The following is a 19,890-nucleotide window of genomic DNA, read 5'->3' on the forward strand; positions in this document are numbered from 1 at the left end:
ATCCGAACGTGCAATCTGTTTTAATGCACAGGCCTTATTAAGCACTCTTTATTTAGGATCTTAGTAGATCAGGCCCTAAAGGTAAAGCAACATGATTTGCATTAAAACTAACCAATTAGGCAAAGGTGTTGTTCTTTAATGTAAGTTCGTCCCACAAATAAAAGCAGATTGTTGAGTTGCAGATACGAGCACACAGCTGATGAATGGGTTGTGATGTGAAAGTGTTTCGGCACTTTGCATATTTGAATGTGTTGCAGGGGCACGGTGCAAACACGACGAGAGACTAGATCGCAAAAAATGTTGATGGTTCTCCATGTTTGTTTACTGTGTGAGTAAGAGTCCAGCTGTTAATAGGGTCGGAACACACAGCCAAACAAAAAATACACACACACACACACACACACAGAAAACACCAGTCAGACACTGGAGGGTCCTCTGGGGAACATAGCAGCGGAGGCATAACAGTGACTCATCCAAACGATCACGGAACACACACACGCACACACACACACACACACACACACACACACACACACACACACACACACACACACACACACACACACACACACACACACGACCATGGTAGCCAGGCTGTCAGATAGCATCACCACCCAGCCCATGGAGTACTGTTGACAGGTGTGGCCCGCCAGTCACGCACACACACCATCCAGCAACGTCCTCCAACCCCTTGCCTGACAAGGAACCGCATGTGATAATGTACCCCACTCAGTGTGTGTGTGTGCGTGTATGCGTGTGTGTTTGTGTTTGTGTGTGTGTGTGTGCGTGTGTGGTAGACAGAGAGGGATAAAGTCAGAGGTTGTATGTTTTGTCAGAGTGCACGTGTGTGTGTCTGTACTATCTGTGCGTGTGTTTCATCTCTTGGTTTATCTGCATGCTGTACAGTAGTTTGTGTGTGTGTGTGTGTGTGTGTCTGTGTGTGTGTGTGTGTGTGCCACTTTGTCACATCAAGGCCTATCTACACTTTGCTTGTAGAAGTGAGTGCTACAGCAGCTGTGGATGCAGTGTACAGAGGGATGGTTTCAGCTCCAGCATTGCAGTGGGATCAATAGAATAATACAGAGTCACGTGCCCTCTGCCTGTTTGATGTGTGTTTATCATTGCTCACGGTGGGAATGGTCTTTTTGGGTAGACACCTGGCAAGGTAGTGGCACTGACACCGATGTGTATACATGCACAGACAGACACACACCTCAAGTTCGCAGTGTATGCAGCGTGTGTGTAGGAGGGAAGCAGGTGCGCCCTATGAGTACATTTCTGCATCTCTATCTGTGAATGAACATTGCAGAACAGAGCGCCTTTCACAAAAACAACTCCCACTGCTGCCCACAGGTACAGAAAGTAACAGGCACAGTCACACACACAAACACAAACACACACACACAACACACAAACACACACACACAAACACACACAGCCTTCAGCCCCAAACCGAGAGACCTGCACATGGACACACTCACATCACATTAGCTGTGAAAACTGTCTGTCTGAGCTTTTTCCACCTGTATCGCTGCTCATTGCTCAGTCCTTATTAGAAAGCCATATGTTTGGTGTATGAAACAAATCATTTTATTGTTATTAGGGGAGCGCATGCAAACACACACGCAGGCACGTGTGTCGCATGCAAATATGGGAACAGATGGACAAACATGCTCGCACACACATGCCGGGATACACGCACAAACGATAGCCCCCCACGAAAACGCACTTCCCTTCGAACACAAACACAACACACAAACACACACACGGACAGAAACACACACACAGACACACACACACATACAAACAAACATGCAGACATACAGTATACAACCCACTCTTGCCTTTAAGCAGTCTAGTCCAGTTACTACAAAGCCCACCAAGAGTTCTTTGCAGATCAAATAATCATGCTTGCCATCTGCTTCCATTTCTCTACATTAGCTTTGCGAAGGCGCCCTACAGACCCCGTTAAGAAGCACCGCAGCCATGGGTAAAATAATGATTCCGCTCTCAACCCCCCTACTGCTCATTAGCTCCATCCAAAGCCGACTCAATGACAGGGAGTACATATGGGCCCAATGCACGTACGGTCCTTATATTGTCCTGGTAATGCCGTCTTACTGTGATATTGCCCAGGCCTTGCAAAGTGATGGGCTTGTAATAGCATACGAATGGTTATTTGGATGCAGTTATAGTTCAAAATATAGATCATAGTTAGCTTTGTTGAAATATTTTTGCCTTGAATCCTTTTGATTTGTCCTTGTATGACCTCGGCAGTGTGACTATGCATCCCTTTCCCAGTCATATATTTTTATATCCCGGACTATTGGACATTTGTTATACTAGCGCAGTGCCCATTCTGAACCTGCCTGTTTGGAATGGGCTGTTTTCATGTCCTGCGTTACTGCTCTGCAGTCTACTTCAAAATGATTTCTCGTCATTAGTGAGTCCTCCTCAAACAATATAGTGTCGGTTTTTATTGTTTGTGTGCTGGATGTTGTGTGCAGAGATTTTTGTTTAAACAGTCTATGGTGCAAGGTGAAATTAGAAAGCTCTGTTTCCATCCTACCTGGTTTCAGCAATGAAGATTTTATGGAAAAGTAAATATGGAACTAAGATAAAAAACACTAAATGATCAAAAATCAAATCATCAAATTTATATGGAGGTCATTTTGATCAGTGGTTTGACCCAGTTGTCAACCTCTGCTGCGGTTAAACCGAAGACGTGGAAGATGAGATGTTCAACTCGGTCCACGGACTAAAGATGCACCAAATGCCCCAAATCGCACCAAACTCGACACTGCACCTCCTCGAGCCATTAACAATACACATGTCAGGTGTGAAGCTGATTAGATGAACGGTTTGCGAGACTGACCTTCCACATACGGACAGAATTGTTGGAATTAATAGTTCGGTCAATTTCACCAAGTCAGACTCAGAAATGACATCATGGATAAAACAGACCGAATAGAAATCATGCAAAAGCTGTTGGAACTAGATTGAATGAGTGAAATTAATAATATCAACCTTCTTCTTTACACAATAAGGGGGGGAATTTGATATCCATCCTGTGGGAGTATTTACCACCCCCACCATTGAGCTTAAGGAGGGGGGGGGGGGGGGTGGTGTTTGTACCCTGTTATGCAAGATGGAAATGAGTTTGCCACGCTTTGCTGTAGCGAAGCTATTTTGGAATGGCTCACATCAGAAAAACGCTGGGCAGAGCAGGAAAATTAGGTCACTTACACCGAGCAGGGCAGTGCCATTTTTCTGGATTGCAAGCGGTGGCGGTAGGGTTGAGACTAAAGGAGTAAAACGTGTATTTATTCAGGACAGGGGGGGTACACCGATTTGAGCGAAATGAACAAGATTGGGGAGCTTAACACGGGCGAAGCACAGAAGCGTTTTGAACAGAGACCTGGAAATGACCTGAATACATTGCAGCAATGGAAGGGAAGCGAGAGTCTCGGCCGAGAGCAGAACTTCATATTTCCTTCTGCATTTTGTAAAAGATCACACTACACACTTTGACTTTCTTGTCTGTGTGGCAGGGACAGATGCTGACACAGTGGGTCTGATTTATTATGCATGGGACTGTGGGGCACTATGGTTGCGGGGGGGGGGGGGGGGGGGGGGGGAGGGGGGGGGGGTGATGGGGGGATGAGAAAAGATGGCATCCTCCTTGTTAACAGTAAATACGTGATCCATCCCCCTCATTAACCGCTGAACTGAGAGGAAGAAGGGAAGCCAAAAACTTGCCCCCCCCCCCCCGAACTCGGTTATACGTGAACCATTCATCCACTAGGACGGAAACAATCCTGTTGGATGTCAAACGATGAAAGAGAGATGCACTGCAGTCAGGGGGTGGCGGAGAGCGAAAGGATACACAGGAGGTAGGGAGAGACAGAGAGGTAAAGGAGGTGCAGGGGACAGCATGTGGTCACAGACAGACGGAGAGAGAGAGAGAGAGAGAGAGGGAGAGAGAGAGAGAGAGAGAGAGAGAGAGAGAGAGACACGGGTTACCATAAAGGAAATGACAGCGGGAGCAGGCAAAGGACAGACAGGGAGAGGGTACATGAGGAGAGACTGTTGTGTGTACGTGTGTGTGAGGCCATGTGTGTGTGTGTGTGTGTGTGTATGTATGTGGAGATTGTAGAAAGGCCCAGAGGTGTCTTGTCAGCGGTTTCAGTGGGCCGTGTCTGAGGAGTCCTCCAGGTGGCAGGTGGATATGCCCTAGTTTAAGGGAGCGGCGCCTCTCGTCTCCTTGCACGGTAAACTCACTTACACTTACAAACCCACATACACCCACAGATGTAGAGGCGGCGTGTGCACAAAGCATGTAAACAAACACACTTAACTCCTTTTACATTATATTTAACGCTTAAGTCCCTGAGGTTCACTGCAGGTGTTTTCACAACTGAAAGGTCAAAAGCAATGTTAATTTCTTTATTGGATTGTTAGCAGTTCATCGGTTAGATTCACATTCACAGTAATTTAGGGAGCAGACTAAAGACTTTAATGTTAGATACGTGGGTCATGTTGTTATCATAAGTTTGCTGTATCTACCTCTACTGGACACTGATTGGTTTGTAGACTTCCCTTCCTTTGTAGAGAAAATGAAGGAACAAGTTAATTATGTTGATTTTATTGCATATATGGTATCATTATGGTATCACCACCAGCTAAATGAACATCCTTTTTTTTAAATATTTCCTCTATTGTTTAATGTTGTCTCAATTACCTCAAATTGGTCTGTGGTTCCGTACCGGGGTCCGAGGCTCCTGTCACACCCCTTATATCGGTTTGGACTAATCTGAAAAGTCCAGAGACCCTGGAATTTAATAATTATATAGCAGGCTTTAGATGACGTCTCTACCTATAGTTATACCAAAAGGACTTTGAATCTTATTCCTGCATTTCCCCCAAAGTAGCAGCAAACCACTCTCTGTCTGTGTACAATGGATTTACTGATAACTGAGCTTCTCTGACAAAATGTCAAACTACAACCAGGCTCTAAAAACAGTGGACTACCAAAAAGCCAGTGATCGATGTGCCTCAAGTGCACACGACAGAAGGACAGATTAGCCAAACTAAAATGGCCTTTCCAATTCAAAGAGCCGTTCTGACGCCTCTCAGAAAGGAACCAAATCAAAAACGGAGTGTGCTTGGATTATTGTCTGACACAATTCTTTCTGCATCTGAGTTTGATTTTCAGAGCGAGACAAAGCAAGACATAAGCACTGGGTGGTCACAACTGAACCTGAGTCATTGTTCCCCAAACAAAAGCTGTATGTTCACGAAATGAAGCTATTGATCTGCGCTTTGTTGTGTACTTTCCTCTCAGTTTGTCTGGAATTTTTGTGTGTTTGTTTGAATATTTTTCCATCTATATTCCAACTGTTGCAAGCATTGGCCTCAACTTTCATGTTTGCATGCGTGTGCATTTGCACACATTTGCTGCTGCATGCATGTGTGCGTGTGTGTGTATGTGTGTGTTTTCAATGCGCCGTCAGTCCTAAAGAGGGGCTGTGCTGCTGTCATGTGATGACACCTCTCATTTGCTGTTGTCCTGTGAAGTGGAGCTGAAGGCAGGGGTCAGGCCACCCTCACAGAGACGCCACGACTCAGAGCACATCATGTCTGCCTGCCTGCCACTGTACTGAAGACCCACACACACGAAAACACACTCATGCATAAAACAATCACACACAATTGTTGCAGACACTCACATAGACACACACACACACACACACACACAGAAACCCTCACCCTGGTCCACACACCAGCCGCATTCATCATTCATCAGAATTTTTCAATTAAGTCTACTTCTTTTGAAACAAGCTGCAAATACAATTATTGAGTGCACACAGAATAAACTGCACAAAAATCGTATTACCGCAAAAAAAAATGGCTGTTTCGCTGTCAATAACAATAACCACTCTGAGTCCTGACTGAAACAATGCCCTCTTTACTCAGCCATGCATACAGGTCTGGATTCATAGTCATTCTGTCCTACACATCGCTGCCTCCATGGAAAAGAGGAGCTGCGATCACATAATATGAGGAGACCTGGGATACGCCTGCTGAATGCAACGCCACGCTCAGAAGTCATCTCATCCCCCCCCCCCCCCCCACCTCCAGCTTCCCCCTCCCCTCCCCTTGCTCCTGTAGGCCGTCCATTCATTTTGATCGGTGTCACATGCCGTCATCAATTACCCATTAGACAGTGTAATATTCGCCCAATATTGCCGCCGTGTGACTGGGAGATTTTAGAGTGATCAAAACCGACAAATCTGATTTACAGAGCTGGCATAAATAAGGAGATTGTGCCCTCCCTGATTGCCCTGTTGAATAATGGATGCCTGTTTGGTAATCATTTTCCAATATCACAGCACTTTTCCCTGAGACTGGTCTGGCGGAGTCCTAGATTTCCATTTCTTCTTTTCTGTTCTTTTTCTTCCAGTTTTTTTTTCTTTCTTTATCATCTTTTTCCCTTCGGTTCCCCATCTTTTTGTCATCTGTATACACACTGACCTGCAAGAGTTAAGGTTTCCTAAACCCGCCTCTTTGTTTGTTTTGACCCAAAGAATGTGCAGACATGGCCCGACTCTCAGTCGTGATGCTACAGCGTCATCGCTGAGGAGGCGGGTGTTGTTGTGACTGAAACATTTGCTCTTCTGATTCATCCTTCCATTGTTTGGAGAGAGAGAATGTCACCGGGTGCGAATGCTGCAGCGGAATCGATGTGTAAAAGTACAGTATATGCAAATTATGAAGGAGGAACTTGACGAAAAGTACATTTCTTTTTACAGTAAAACAGCTAAAATAAAGGAGGCTTGCATTTACATCCGCTGACCAGCTCATATCTATATATCTACATACCTATATATCTATATATCTGTATATCTATATAGCTTTCCCTCAAAGTGTAATGTACAGGATAATCTTTCTGGATTATTCATTCTTGATCGTGCATTGGATCATACTTCCTCACCCTTCTGTGGCTGACATCAACCAAACAGTTTAGTGTGAACACCCAACAGTTGTGCACATCACTGCGCTTCGTGTCAACCCTCAGCTACGGCTTGATGGATGGGAGGCTTCGCTCACTAAACTTGCCCGAATTAGAATCTCCGACATTTCTTCCGTCTCTGATGGTGTGTGTAGGCAGGCTACCAGGGGATATAGGAAAACATAACCATACAGAAGGTTTAGCAGGGGGCACAAAAGATTGAATTGCCTGCCTGTGTACCTTCCCCACTGTTTGCATACGCAGCCTTCAGCTCGCACTACAAGCAGCACTAAAACTAATTGTAATCGCATGACAACCACACAAGCCGTCTCAAGGTCAGAGCTTTGATGATATCGTAGCAGTGCTCCAAACAGCTGCTCCTGTGCTTCTTGTAATATTCTTCAAGGCGCAGTCGTGCCTCTAATGGGAAAAGGCCAAGCCAGGTTATGAAAATCCTTATTTACAGCGAGCTGCCTGGCTGTGTGAAGTAGGTCACAGCAGCTCCTGAAATGGAACGAGCCGCGCTCGCACCGTTTAATACTTTTCTTGTGAATGCTCGCCGCCTCACAATGGCACCAGAGGGGAAAGACACAAACACTCCGCTTTCACTCCTCCTTTAGCAAAAGAGTCTTGACTCCACTGTTGAAATTGGGCCGGCACCCTTTGGGAAAGTCCAGCGCTCGCCCGACAAAACAACAGAAATAGGCGGTGGCGCCGACTCCACAGCCCGTAATATATCAGCAGAGGGAGGAAGTTGAGCTATCAATACAATAGCACCACTGCAGGAATTCTCTTTTCAGAATAGAATATCCTCTACGTGGAGACACATTCAGATAGGACACTGTCTTACACAAAATCACAATGGCCTCACAGGTCAGGCAAGCTTATACAAAGATACTCTAATCTAATCTGACACTTACTGCTCATCATCATCATCGTCATCCTCAATAATCATCATCATGTACTCAGAGTCTTGCAGCCTACAAAACATATATACGACAGTGCTGGACGGGTGTTGGGTCTGGTGTTTAGGGGAGCGTTATCCCCTGTGGTGATGGATGCCTGTGGGAGGCTGTTATGCCACAAGGTGAAAATGTCCATTAATCAGCCCCCACTTCCTCCACTGCCTTGGCTTTCCCATTACCAGCGCTCTTCAAGTAGCCTGATTGGTTTTTAATTGGCCTGCCCGCCAAGAGATAGATCATGTTTTCCCCGAGGAAAGGCACAGAGGTGTGTGTGCGTGGCGGGTCGGGGGGCACCTGAGCTCTCTTTGAAAGGGATACCCGCATCCTGATCCGTCTGAGTACTTCTTCCACAAGAGGGACAAACAACTGGACCAAGAACGTGTAGTGTCACAATAAGTATTATTCCTTTTGCAAAGAAAAGAAAGAAGTGTAACCTCTCTTTTGAAATTTCACTGGTGAAATGACAGATACCAATTATGCAAGTACCTATGAAGTCGAAATGAGCTTATCCAAAAACCACATCTTGAGTTTTCAGGAAAATTACTCATAATCCCCTCAGACTGTGACAGTTAATTGGTTGGACTGCGACAGAAGGCCAGGAGTAAAACGGTCTGTGACTTACTTACAGACTCAAAGCTACACCATTGGTTGGCCTGTCCAGTGTTGGGCTTTTCTCATTGGCCATTGCTCTTTCTTTTAAACATGCAGTTTCCCATTATAGGGACCTCTGCTGGCCGTGCCAATACTTTACGTAGAGCGACAAACCAATCACAGGAACGCACTAATTGGAAACAACCTTGTCACACCGGGTGACATCACAATCAGCAGACTGGTTCAGGAGCAACACTCCAGTGTGGTAGGTTTGTATAACGGAGCTATGACCATGATGCCAACGTTATGTCTATTTGAAAAATGCTCATACAGGGTCAAGCCATAAACTAGCTCTAGCTCTGTGTTCACAACACATCCGGAGAAAGGTTTCCTTAAGCTAAATGGGAGCACCCCCTTTGAATAGATTTTTTACCAAATACAAAAGAACACAACAATAGTGTTGTTATTTAGACAAGAACTGTTGTGGCTTTAATTTACATTGCATTCTGTATATCATGAAATAGGCTGCTCTACATGAAAAACATAGTTAAAACAGAACAGAAGCTTAAAAAGGATGATATTATGACAATAAAGGACTAATGTATATAAAAAAAAGAATACATCAAGATAAGGTAAATATTAAGAAATGTTAAGGATTTAGACAAAAGAAAAGACATGGTTGAAATGTATTAAAAGCAGAGTTTTGAATTATTTGCATTATTGTTGACCACTATCACCTTCTCCATGTTCAGACCCCAGTGTTACAGTAACTCAATACAGCCGCACCAAATCCCTACACCAGCGACTGCTACAAACAATGAATTTGGGACTGAGTGATGAGCGAGGCATAATTAATAGCCTGTAGCGGCAAGCGTAGCAAGGATGCATGTGTGAAGGACACAAGAGCAGCTACATCTTACACTGAGTAGACGTCGGTATTGACATTGTGTCCGCTCAAATAGATCAATCCCCTCCCTCCGCCTTCTGCTGACCGATTGGAAGATCACATCGACTCCCTGTGGTGTGTTCACAGAGGTTCGTGGGGATGCACGGTGGAAGCCCAGCCACAGACTGATTCTTCCGGCCTTTGTGGCAGTTAGAGAAAGAAATAAAATTCATATTCGTGACAAAATGTTTGAAGTGATCCCAGGTGCTGCATATATTTGATATGCGGCATGCTATGATTCGTCACGAGGAAAGACAGCAGGTGTACCCACAATGTTATCGGCAAACACAGTCTATTGCAAACCAACACTTCTGTTCGTGCACCACAGCCTGACGTCAAGGGCAGGTTATATATGAAGGCCGGCCAATAAGCCGGTCTCAGCCTCCACGGCAGGGAGGGAGGTCGATCTGCTCTGTGTTGGGGAGATAGGCTCCTGGTGTGGAGCTGAAGGTAGCACAGTCTACTGAGAGCTGCACCCACGACAGCAGAGGCTGCAGACAGGAGAAACTGGGACGCACTGGGAAGTGGTTCTAGACGTTTGCAGGGGTGTAATTCAAGGTTAAATCATCTTCACAGACTTGGTTGTAGAATGAGATTGTATTTCTACAATCCCTACATTTTGTGTTAATAATATTTGACGTAACAGTGTGGTGCATTGTGCAGCCAACATTGAAATAGGCAACTGGTTTTGATGTTGAGGCTGATGCTGTATTTCCTTTTCTTCCCAGGTATGCAATGCATTTCTTCTGTGGGCTTCTCTCATGCACTAACCTGGAAACCCGACCAATCAAAGAGCTCATATTCAGTCACTCTCACAGAGGAATTTCGAAGTGGTTTGGCCAATCACAACCTTTTATCAATGACTGACAGAGCAGCGGCCAATGGGAGAATTTTGTTACAGACAAAGACGGCTACCGCTGAGGTGGAGAGGTCGGTTGAAACCGATCACATAACTGTTTAAAAACACTTATAAATATCTGTCGCTCTGCTCTACGTCCCATGTCCCACTGCTCTGATTGGTCGTATCTCTCCTCTGAAAATCTTAAATCAAATTGGTCTGGTGGTTCCAGGCTACTCTCATACAGCAGCGTATTGCTGGTCGCATGGCAGCAAAGAGCTTCACAGGGCATGTGAGGTTCACACTGTCCTCTTTTGAGCCTGTCCTCTGTATGTCTGATACGCATACTAGTGCAGCAAGAGGGATGATCCCTAACTGGACTCCCTCCCAATTCATATTTGTTGAAATCCAAGAGTAATTTAAAATAGATTATTTTTTTAGCTAATTTGTACTCAATCTGTTTAGCATTTTGATGTAAAAGAAACAACAAAAAAAACAGCTTGTGGTTTCCACCAGAATTAAAACTAAATGCTTTTTTGTACATATACATACATATATTTAAAATTGCCTCCATTATTCAAGTAAGGGTTTGATGACATGTTAAGGTTTAGTAAATTCATATCCCTGCATTGTTCCATATTTGAAGGCATTTACAGGAGTGACCACCACAGGCGGCTCACGCAGGCAGTCTCGCATGAATGCAGAGTCATGCTGAAGTATATATGGCTCAGACATACTAAGCGTATAGCGTGTGCTCCAGCCGCTCAACATGGAGGCTAAACCCCCCCGAGCCGGTCGCATGCAGGGGATCCCCAGGAGGCTTTTTGCTGCTCATGCATTAGGCTACTGAGGAAAGAGGGTCACACAGTGCCTCTCAATCCTTCTGCGTCCATACGTGATATAAAAAATACTCTGCAGGTTTTCTTTGACACATTACATCTACTACACGGAGATGAATAATTACAATTAAGGGCAATAAGAAAATTACGCAGTCATGCACTGAGCAGAGGTAGGAAATGGTCGTCACATGTTACAGTACCAGCGCATCAGGACATTTCTTATGACCTTAGAGTCCATATTCTGCTTTCCCATCAACACCCAATTCCCTCTACCCTCCAGCTCTGACTACACTGTTGTGATTATTATAAGGGGCTGGATTCTTCTGCTTCTATACCAGAGAGAGATAGAGAGAGAGAGAGAGAGAGAGAGAGAGAGAGAGAGAGAGAGAGAGAGAGAGAGATGATGGAAGGGAGGGAGGGAGGGGGGTTCCCGCAATGTTGGTCTCAGTAAGACCCAGGTAGCGTGCTTTCCCTCTATAATTTAATCACATTCAGCTGTCTCCCTGTCCGCGGCTCGCTCAGCAAAGCACATCAGGCACCGCGGTGGCACAAACACGCACACACACATGCACACAGTCACAGACACAGACACACACACACTCTCTGCACACTAACACAAGTCTCCCTCTAACAAGCAAGACATTTCCTTCCTCTTGCAGCTAAAGGAACATCCCAGAGAACATGGCTTCACCTCATGCTAAGCGGCTTGTCCTGACCGCCTCAATAAAGTGCCACAGCCGTCTGTAAGGTACAGAGCACCGAGGGAAACTGTACTAAATACAGCTCAACATTCACAACACTACTTATCCCTGGGTTTATTATAAAAACAGAATAAATCTGTGACCATAGACCTGCAGGATCGAATATTGATATTAGCAGGACTTCTATCCTGAAGGTTGGTTTCTTGTTCGGAGAAACTCTTCCCGGAACTGTTAACAATCCCTCGCAGTTTCCCCACATGTCTCCAAATATTGTCTCCATCATCTGTTGACATGAGGAACATTCATTCTGACACATTTTGGGCAACGGGGACGCAAGTGGCTCACTTTGTATCAGAGCTTTGTTTGTCTTGACAGAATGAAACATGTTGCGGCGCATCTGCTGTGTGTGTATAGAGCGTGTGCCACCCACAGGAGCGCACACACACGCAGGCTCACACAGCAACATCTGCATTGTCTTTTGTTGCAAAGCAGAAATAAATAATAAAGTAGGATAAGGTGTAGGATGAAACGGTGACTGGAGGGGCTAGCGCACCCGAGTGGACCATTATTTAGAGGCAGCCAACTTCGGCAAAGACTTAACTGTATTTGAGACTCTTCCAGCTTGAAATGATCCGTCTTCATTTCCTCTACTTCTAATTGTTTTCTGTTAGTGAACCGTCCCTGGATACATAACTGCGTCAGAGTGATAGCAACAGAAATGTAATATAAGGCACAACAAGGGAGACTCATCATGGCTGACGCTTCAGGAGCAGCAAAATGTAAAAAAATAAATGATATCAATTGTAATTTTTAAATTACAAAATAGCAAGTCACTGAGGATGAGGACCGTCTCTACAAGAAGTAGCTCTCCTCCTCCTGAAGTCAACAGAAGTTTGCAGTGCAGCATTATCCACGGGAGGAGCGCAGAACTTGCAGAACAAACTTTTAAACTGGTGCCCCCATTAGAGTACCACTTCTTAAAGCTGCCTCGTGGAACAATAAGCATTTCATTCAGGTCTTATTCAGCAGGAAAACATTCATTTTCAGAAGGTAAAGCAATTCTACTTAGAGTCAAAGGAAAAATGAAAAATAAACTAATAGTTGAAAATCCAGAGCAGCATGACTGGAACGATACTGAACTGAAAAACGATCTCAGTGACACTGTGCCCCTTCTCACTAAAGTCACTGCACCTGTGCCATTGTACCACAATAGGTAAACATATCTCAACAATAGAACACAGGAGCAATTAACACATACAACTGTGTAGAATTAAGGCTCAGAATTTCTTCATCCATCTCAGATTAAAGATGTGTTTTATCTCTTTGGGCTCAATCCACTCAAACAGACTATTGTCTTTGCAATAATTGTACATGCACATCATTTCTTCCACAACAGCAAAGGCTCAGACATGAGATGGCACAAGCAAGTTACGTACCAGCTGCAGTCTTCTCTTTTTAAACTTTTCGTCCTCCTCTCCCGAACAACGCGTCCCCCTTTCCAGCCTTTTTCCTTTCTCTCCCCTCGATTCACTTACTGTGCTCACTGCAAAGTTCTGCTCTCCTCCTGCATGCAAATCATTTTTACGACTTGCGAGAGATGACTGAGAATGAGGGGAGGAGGAGGGAGAGCGAAGGGAGAAAGGATGACAGAGGGGTGGAGGAGTGGAGATAATGGTTGGGAGGCAGGCGACCAATGGGCCTGGAGCCTAATGGAAAAAAAGGGAATCAGGACACACCAATGAGGCGCAGCCTGGAGAGAGAGAGAGAGAGAGAGTGAGAGAGAGAGAGAGAGGAAGTGAGCGAGAGAGAGAGAGAGAGAGCAGGGGAAGCAGGCGAGAGAAGCAGGGATGGCGAGAGTCACAGCCGGGGAGGAGACGGTGTAACGCAGACCCAGAAAGACACTGAGAGGAGAGGGAGAGCACACAGAGGAAAAACAGAGAGAGAGAGAGAGAGAGAGAGAGAGAGAGAGAGAGGGAGAGAGAGAGGGGGGAGAGAGCTGTGCATAGCGGATGTGCACAGTAGGTGGAGAGAGGCGAGAGTCCCAGGCGAGCTGGAGAGACTGCACATCAGAGAGAGCGAAAAGGGGAGAGAAGCTCAAAGACAGAGAGAAGGAAAAGACAGAGACAGAGGAAGGAAGGAAGAAAGGGAGAGAAGAAAGGAGCTGACTTACCCGAGCACTCTGAGTAGCATCCTTCACACACTGCCTCCTCAGACTCCACACACACACACACACACACACACACACACACACATGTACACACATGCACCCACCCCAGCGATAGAGGCGCACGCCGCGTTGCCGCTGAGACTAACCAATAGCAAAGACAACAAAAGAGAGGACTGCCAAAGCCGACTGGTATACCCTAAAGCAAACGTGCCTGTTTGTGTGTATGTGTGTGTGTTTGTGTTTGGATGTGTGTGTGCGTGTGTGTGTGTGTGTCAGAGAGGGAGGGTGGGAGAGTGTATGAGCATGTGTTTGTGCTGGGGAGAGGAGAGGGAGAGACCATTGAAGGAAGCTAAAAAATCCTCTCTCTCTCCCTTCTGTGTCTTATAACCTGAACAGCTTTCCTCCTCTCTCTCTCTCTCTTCGTCTTCCTCCCTCTCTCTGTGTATCTCCACTGTGCATGTATGTCCTCCAACACTCAATGTGTTCCCTCTCTCTCCCTCCATTTCTCCATCTCTCTCTCTTAGCCTGCTAATGTAACCCCCCTTCCCCTCTCTCTCCCTCTCACACATTTACTCAGGGCTGCAGACTGTCTGCTCCCGGAGTCGGCTCTTCCCACGGGCCCCAGGTAGAGATGGAGCGAGGGAGGGAAAGGAGAGACAAGAGAGAGAAATAGGGGTGGGGGGGGGTGGGGGGGGGTGAGGGGTGTACAGTGCATTCATTTCAAATGGGAGCGACACAATTTAAGCCATTAGAAAAGGGGCGAAATTGGGTCGCACTCGTGGTTGGGTGCACATTATTTGGGCCCGAGATCATACAGGGAGCTGAGGTGCAAACTTAAAGGAAGTCTCCGGCTGATCACTGGCTATCTGTTAATTTATGGTACCCCCCCCCCCCCCCTCCCTCCCTCCACTACCCAGTCCCAGGCCTCAGGCTGGCTGAGCACCAGAATTAAGAATGCACAAGATGGATGGAGTATTGAAACAAGCTAGTTGTAGCCTTGTGTTGGCTGATGAGCGCCCCTCTCAACCAGGAGACAAAATTTACAATACAATCAGGCTCGAACCATAAAAGAAGGTGACATTTATGCGCACTCTGGCGTGCATGGAAAGAGGAATGCCAACGCGATGATTTCCATATTTACTCAGATATGCAAACAAGGAGAATTCTAATTTGATCCCTGAGACATCATCATAATTAGATTGTAAATTAGGTTCATTTCGTGCCGGACACACGGTGCTAATTCATTTGGTTTTCCACCAGTGGGGGGGGGGGGATGACACTCGGCTAGGAATGCGGCAGACGCTCTTATAGGCAGCGCAGAATACTGGCCGACTTCTCCCCGCATGTGACTGAGACGAGCCATAAACTTATTCAAATAAATGCATGTTTACACATCAATATTCAGAACAACATTCAAAGACATGGGCCGGTATTGTTTTCCTCCAATCCAGTGTGCATGTATACGAGGCACATTGTTTTGATCTTCGCCATATCAGTGAACAAATCAAATTCCATACAGCAGTATTTTACAGAGCCATCGAGCGCCGCTCTCTCCGACAATGCTGCCAGGCAGTTGAGGAAGGCATGATAAGTACTCTGGTGGGTTGGGACACAGATGCCCGCGGGGCGTTCAATATTAGCAATTTCAAACTCTTATTTGGCTATGTTAATGCCAGTCAAGCACAATTAATTTAGCCCACATTCTTAAACAAATAAACAAAGAGGGAGAATGCACATCAAAAAAAAAGGGCCGCTAACGTGAGGGAGACATTACACATTAATACTGGCCAGAAAACTGGGTTTAAACAGTTGCTGTTTTTATGATACTCGCTGGTGTATCAGCACAGAGGCAAAGTGACACGTCGGTGCTGACTGTGATAACCTGGATATAAGTGACTGTTTTAAGTGTCTCCTCAGTTATAGAGTGATTACAGTGTAAATCAGTCTGTGGTTGAATTGGGAACAAATTTAAACAAAAAGGCAGTGTTTGCCATTTGGTAATTTTGTATCTGTTATGTGCATTAATGTATCTGATGAATGTTACTAGATAAAAACATTTAGAATTCTTGGCTTTTATCTACGTCACCAATTAACATCGGAAAAATTCACCCACTGGCTAGTTTGGTTCCAATTGGTACAAAAGATCTCTAATGTGGCGTTTACAGACGGGAGTCTCTCTCTACTGGACTTGACAGTCTTGACAAACACTTTTCCCCCAATCCCAAGCGAACAATCATAGAAGCCCTGGCTTTTCAGGGGGAAGGCAGGAATCTGGACTCTTTCTGGACTCTTTGACAACAATGGAAAAATCTCCAGAGCGATTAGTCGAGGAGTGGTGCCTGGGCAGAGCGTTCAGGAGGCATTATATAAACACATCGATGCCCGTATCGCTTCTTATGACCTAAAGCCCTCGAATCCTATTGTCTTTCCAAGTTATCCTCTCCGTCTGCATCCATACATGTACAAAACCTCTTTTACATCCTAAGATCTTTGGTTTCATTTTAGCCTTTTGTTCAGTTTAGCATTAGTCAGGAATGTAATCAACACCCCCACTTTCTAGCTGTGAAACTTCCGGACACTATCCTCCTGTATTCTCACATACGCTCATTCAGACAAGTACTCTTCATTTTACTAGAAGAATGTGAAAGCAGCATAAGTCTAATTAATACAAATACACAGTTAAGTCAGTGATCATTTTGTGAATGAACGCTATGACAAAAAAATTCGCTGACAACCGTTTTAAACAAAATTCAGAAAAGCAGAAAATGACAAAGAAAAAAATCATTACATTTTTAGGAACTGAATAATAGTGTGAAAAATGAACGTGTTTCAAGTCAAAGTCTTATTCACCTACCTGCATTGTCCAATCCCACACTGTAGCTCCTGATTGTTCCTCTGCTGTTCGGAAGATGACTCAGCCACTTGACCTGTTGCACTGCCGTTAATAAGAAACACCTCACAGAGTTATGTTTCTACCAGGAATGTTATCTGATATGAGCTTTTTTGGAAGAAATGGATTCATGACCTGAATTCAGACTTTTCACTAAGAATTAGATGAGAGCTGTTGATGAAGATCGTCAATATCCAGGTTGTCTTTGGGCTCATCCTGATTTTTTTTTTTTTTTATCATGGTCATTTCACAATCTGAGAGCAGTGAGAGAAATCTGAGAGTTGTACGAGTGCAGAGAAGCAGCCTAAGCGCGATGAGACCGACTCAAACTGAAGCATGGGGCATTTGTGCAGCATCAGCATATGTGAAAGATTTGAACAGGAAGTAAAACAAATTGACATGTGTGCAGGGGCTGTTTGAGAGAGAGGTCAGGGGTCAGGGGGAAAACATTACAACATCCAAATAAAGGAATAATTCTCAAAATAAAAGACCACCTTCTTAAAAGATAGGAGAGAAACTCCATGGGGGTTACAGCTGAGTATTTCAGTCAAAGGTTACAGAGCAGACCACTGAGTTGTTAAATTGAACCTGTCTCTGACGGTAAATCTCCAAGAAATCTGATAATGATTTAAAAATAAAACGTTGAAGTCACATATTCCTCAGCAAGTGTCTTGTGCATACTGAAGGAACTGTGTTGTCGGGCTACAGACTTACATGTGCAACACATACGCATAATGTGTGTGCAGAAATGCATTTACAAAAAAATTTGAGCTATACACTCAGACTCGTCCACCCATATAAATACAGATTCACTAAAACTACAAATACGATTTCGTGCCTTAGTGAGAATGAAGTGAGCGACGGCATGCAGAGACAGAGCCAGAAGAAAGTGTGAGAGAAATGGAGGAATCCCATCACTGCATCAGGATGGAAGGAGCACGGGAGAGGGATGTTGTTCAGGTTAGAGGTTTTGATGCTGCAGAGTGAAAAGCAAACTCAAGCCATGGGAGCCGAAGACGCGGGAGAGAGAGAGAGAGAGAGAGAGAGAGAGAGAGAGAGAGAGAGAATGGTGTGCGTATTGGGACTTGAGACAATGGCGTGGGAGAAGGTGAAGGCTTGTTGTTCATTGGGACCAAGGGAGAAGAGCGGGCGGGGTGAGGGGAGAGGAGAGGAGGAGGAAGAGACAAATACCTTAGGGGAGCACAGAGAGATTAATAAGGGAGGAGAAGTTGCCTTGTTTGTGGATTGGGAGTATAAGAGAGAGGAGGAATAACAAGCTTCAGCCTACATATGTACAGTATATAGTGTGTGTGTGTGTGTGTGTGTGTGTGTGTGTGTGTGTGTGTGTGTGTGTGTGTGTATGTGTGGTGTGTTACAAAAACTTGTGTCTTTGGAATGGAATGACAAATGTGTGAAACATGAAAGACCAGAGCGCACACACATAAAACCCTGAGGAAGCCATTTTACCTGCATACACACACACACACACAAACACACACACACAGCAGCAGCACACATACATAAAATAACAGCGGCTTCAGGGGATAAAGACACACATATACAAGTTGGAAGCACTGTACTTGTGAGCACCGTCAGAAACTAGATTTAGATTTTGGCAAGTTGGCAAGCGTGTTATCCAAACCCAGGTTTTTATACCAAATTGAATCTATTGTCTATTTAAAAATAGACCAAAGGTGAGAGGCCACACAGAAAATAATCCTCTAAAAAGTTTTAACATTCTTTTCATCATGTTGTGAGAAAAGCTCAAATCTCAAATTATCAACAGAGTCAATGATGGAGTCAGGCAGATAAGTAAACTAAGGTCCTGAGCAGGAAGACATCTAGTACAAGCAATACTGAGCAGGTTTTTTAAACCTGAAAGGCCGGACCAAGGTTCATGTCTTTGGTTGATTGTTTTGCATTAGATCCACATTCAAACTTCATGTTGCTAGTGTGAGATAAAAGGCCAGCCATCCTGCAAACCTCGGCAACTCCATTTCTGGAGAGACCGGTAAGGCTTCTATTGTTTTCAATATCAAATTTGTGTTTTCAAATAATTGAATAATGGCTCACTTTGATCCTGAACCGCTGATCAAAGGCACCTTTCACACCTGTTATTTTTTTGTTAGTCTATAGGTCTGGACCAAAGTAGGTGTGAATGCGTCCAAGTGTTAGGGACATGACGGGTTCTGAAGTTACACACTAGTGAGTGACGGTGAAATCACGGAACAGGCACAAAAGTGGCAGAAACCATGACATCACCACAACTTCCACTCACTGACCCTGTTTCAAGCAGGCGCACGAAGCTGGAAACAGAAACGTTTAGTTTACAATTAAAACTTTACCTGTGACATTGAGTTAAATTATTTCAGTTGTGTCAAGTCTGTCTTTGTAAAATATATATATGCTCGCTCTGAGGTCTACAACTGAACAAGAACAGCTGTTCCCAAACACACAGACCTACAATTGCAAGAACACGTATACACACATGGGTGCGCACATACTTTAGTGGGAAAAAATGCATTAACACACAAAATGCATGAGCTCATGATGGCGAGTACATTCACAAACACCGGCACATGCTTATGTAAATTCAAAAAGCACCCACAGGAGAACAAAAGCATGGCATGGACGTAAAAAAGAGGGCATACATAAACATTACATGTCGGTAAATTATGCGGGCCCATGCACACATCCAAGCTCTGACAGACACTCAAACACACATACACCCCATTCACCTCATTCATAAAGGTAAGACCACGCATCATTTCATCCCCTCTCTCTCTCTCTCTCTCTCTCTCTCTCTCTCTCTCGAGTCCCCAAATCCATGGCATATGACCTTCTGTGGGACAGATAAAGAATGTGCTTATCAGTCATGCAAATGAGGCTGAATTCATTTTCCACAACAGATGGCCCCATAGATAATGATGATGGAGGAGAG

The 19,890-nt window shown here is 44.8% G+C and overlaps 1 protein-coding gene across 1 annotated transcript in view; it reads right to left on the reverse strand.

The window, feature by feature from the left end:
- myt1lb (myelin transcription factor 1-like, b) overlaps window positions 1–13,558 on the reverse strand; it is a 105,739-nt gene extending 92,181 nt beyond the window's left edge. Inside the window, exon 1 of the mRNA XM_053433767.1 lies at window positions 13,329–13,558. The gene's annotated coding sequence lies outside the window, so the exon portion shown is untranslated. The remainder of the gene's footprint in view (window positions 1–13,328) is intronic.
- Between the last annotated feature and the right edge of the window lie 6,332 nt (window positions 13,559–19,890).

This window comes from Pleuronectes platessa, chromosome 11, assembly GCF_947347685.1.
Source record: "Pleuronectes platessa chromosome 11, fPlePla1.1, whole genome shotgun sequence".
Lineage (NCBI taxonomy): Eukaryota > Metazoa > Chordata > Actinopteri > Pleuronectiformes > Pleuronectidae > Pleuronectes > Pleuronectes platessa.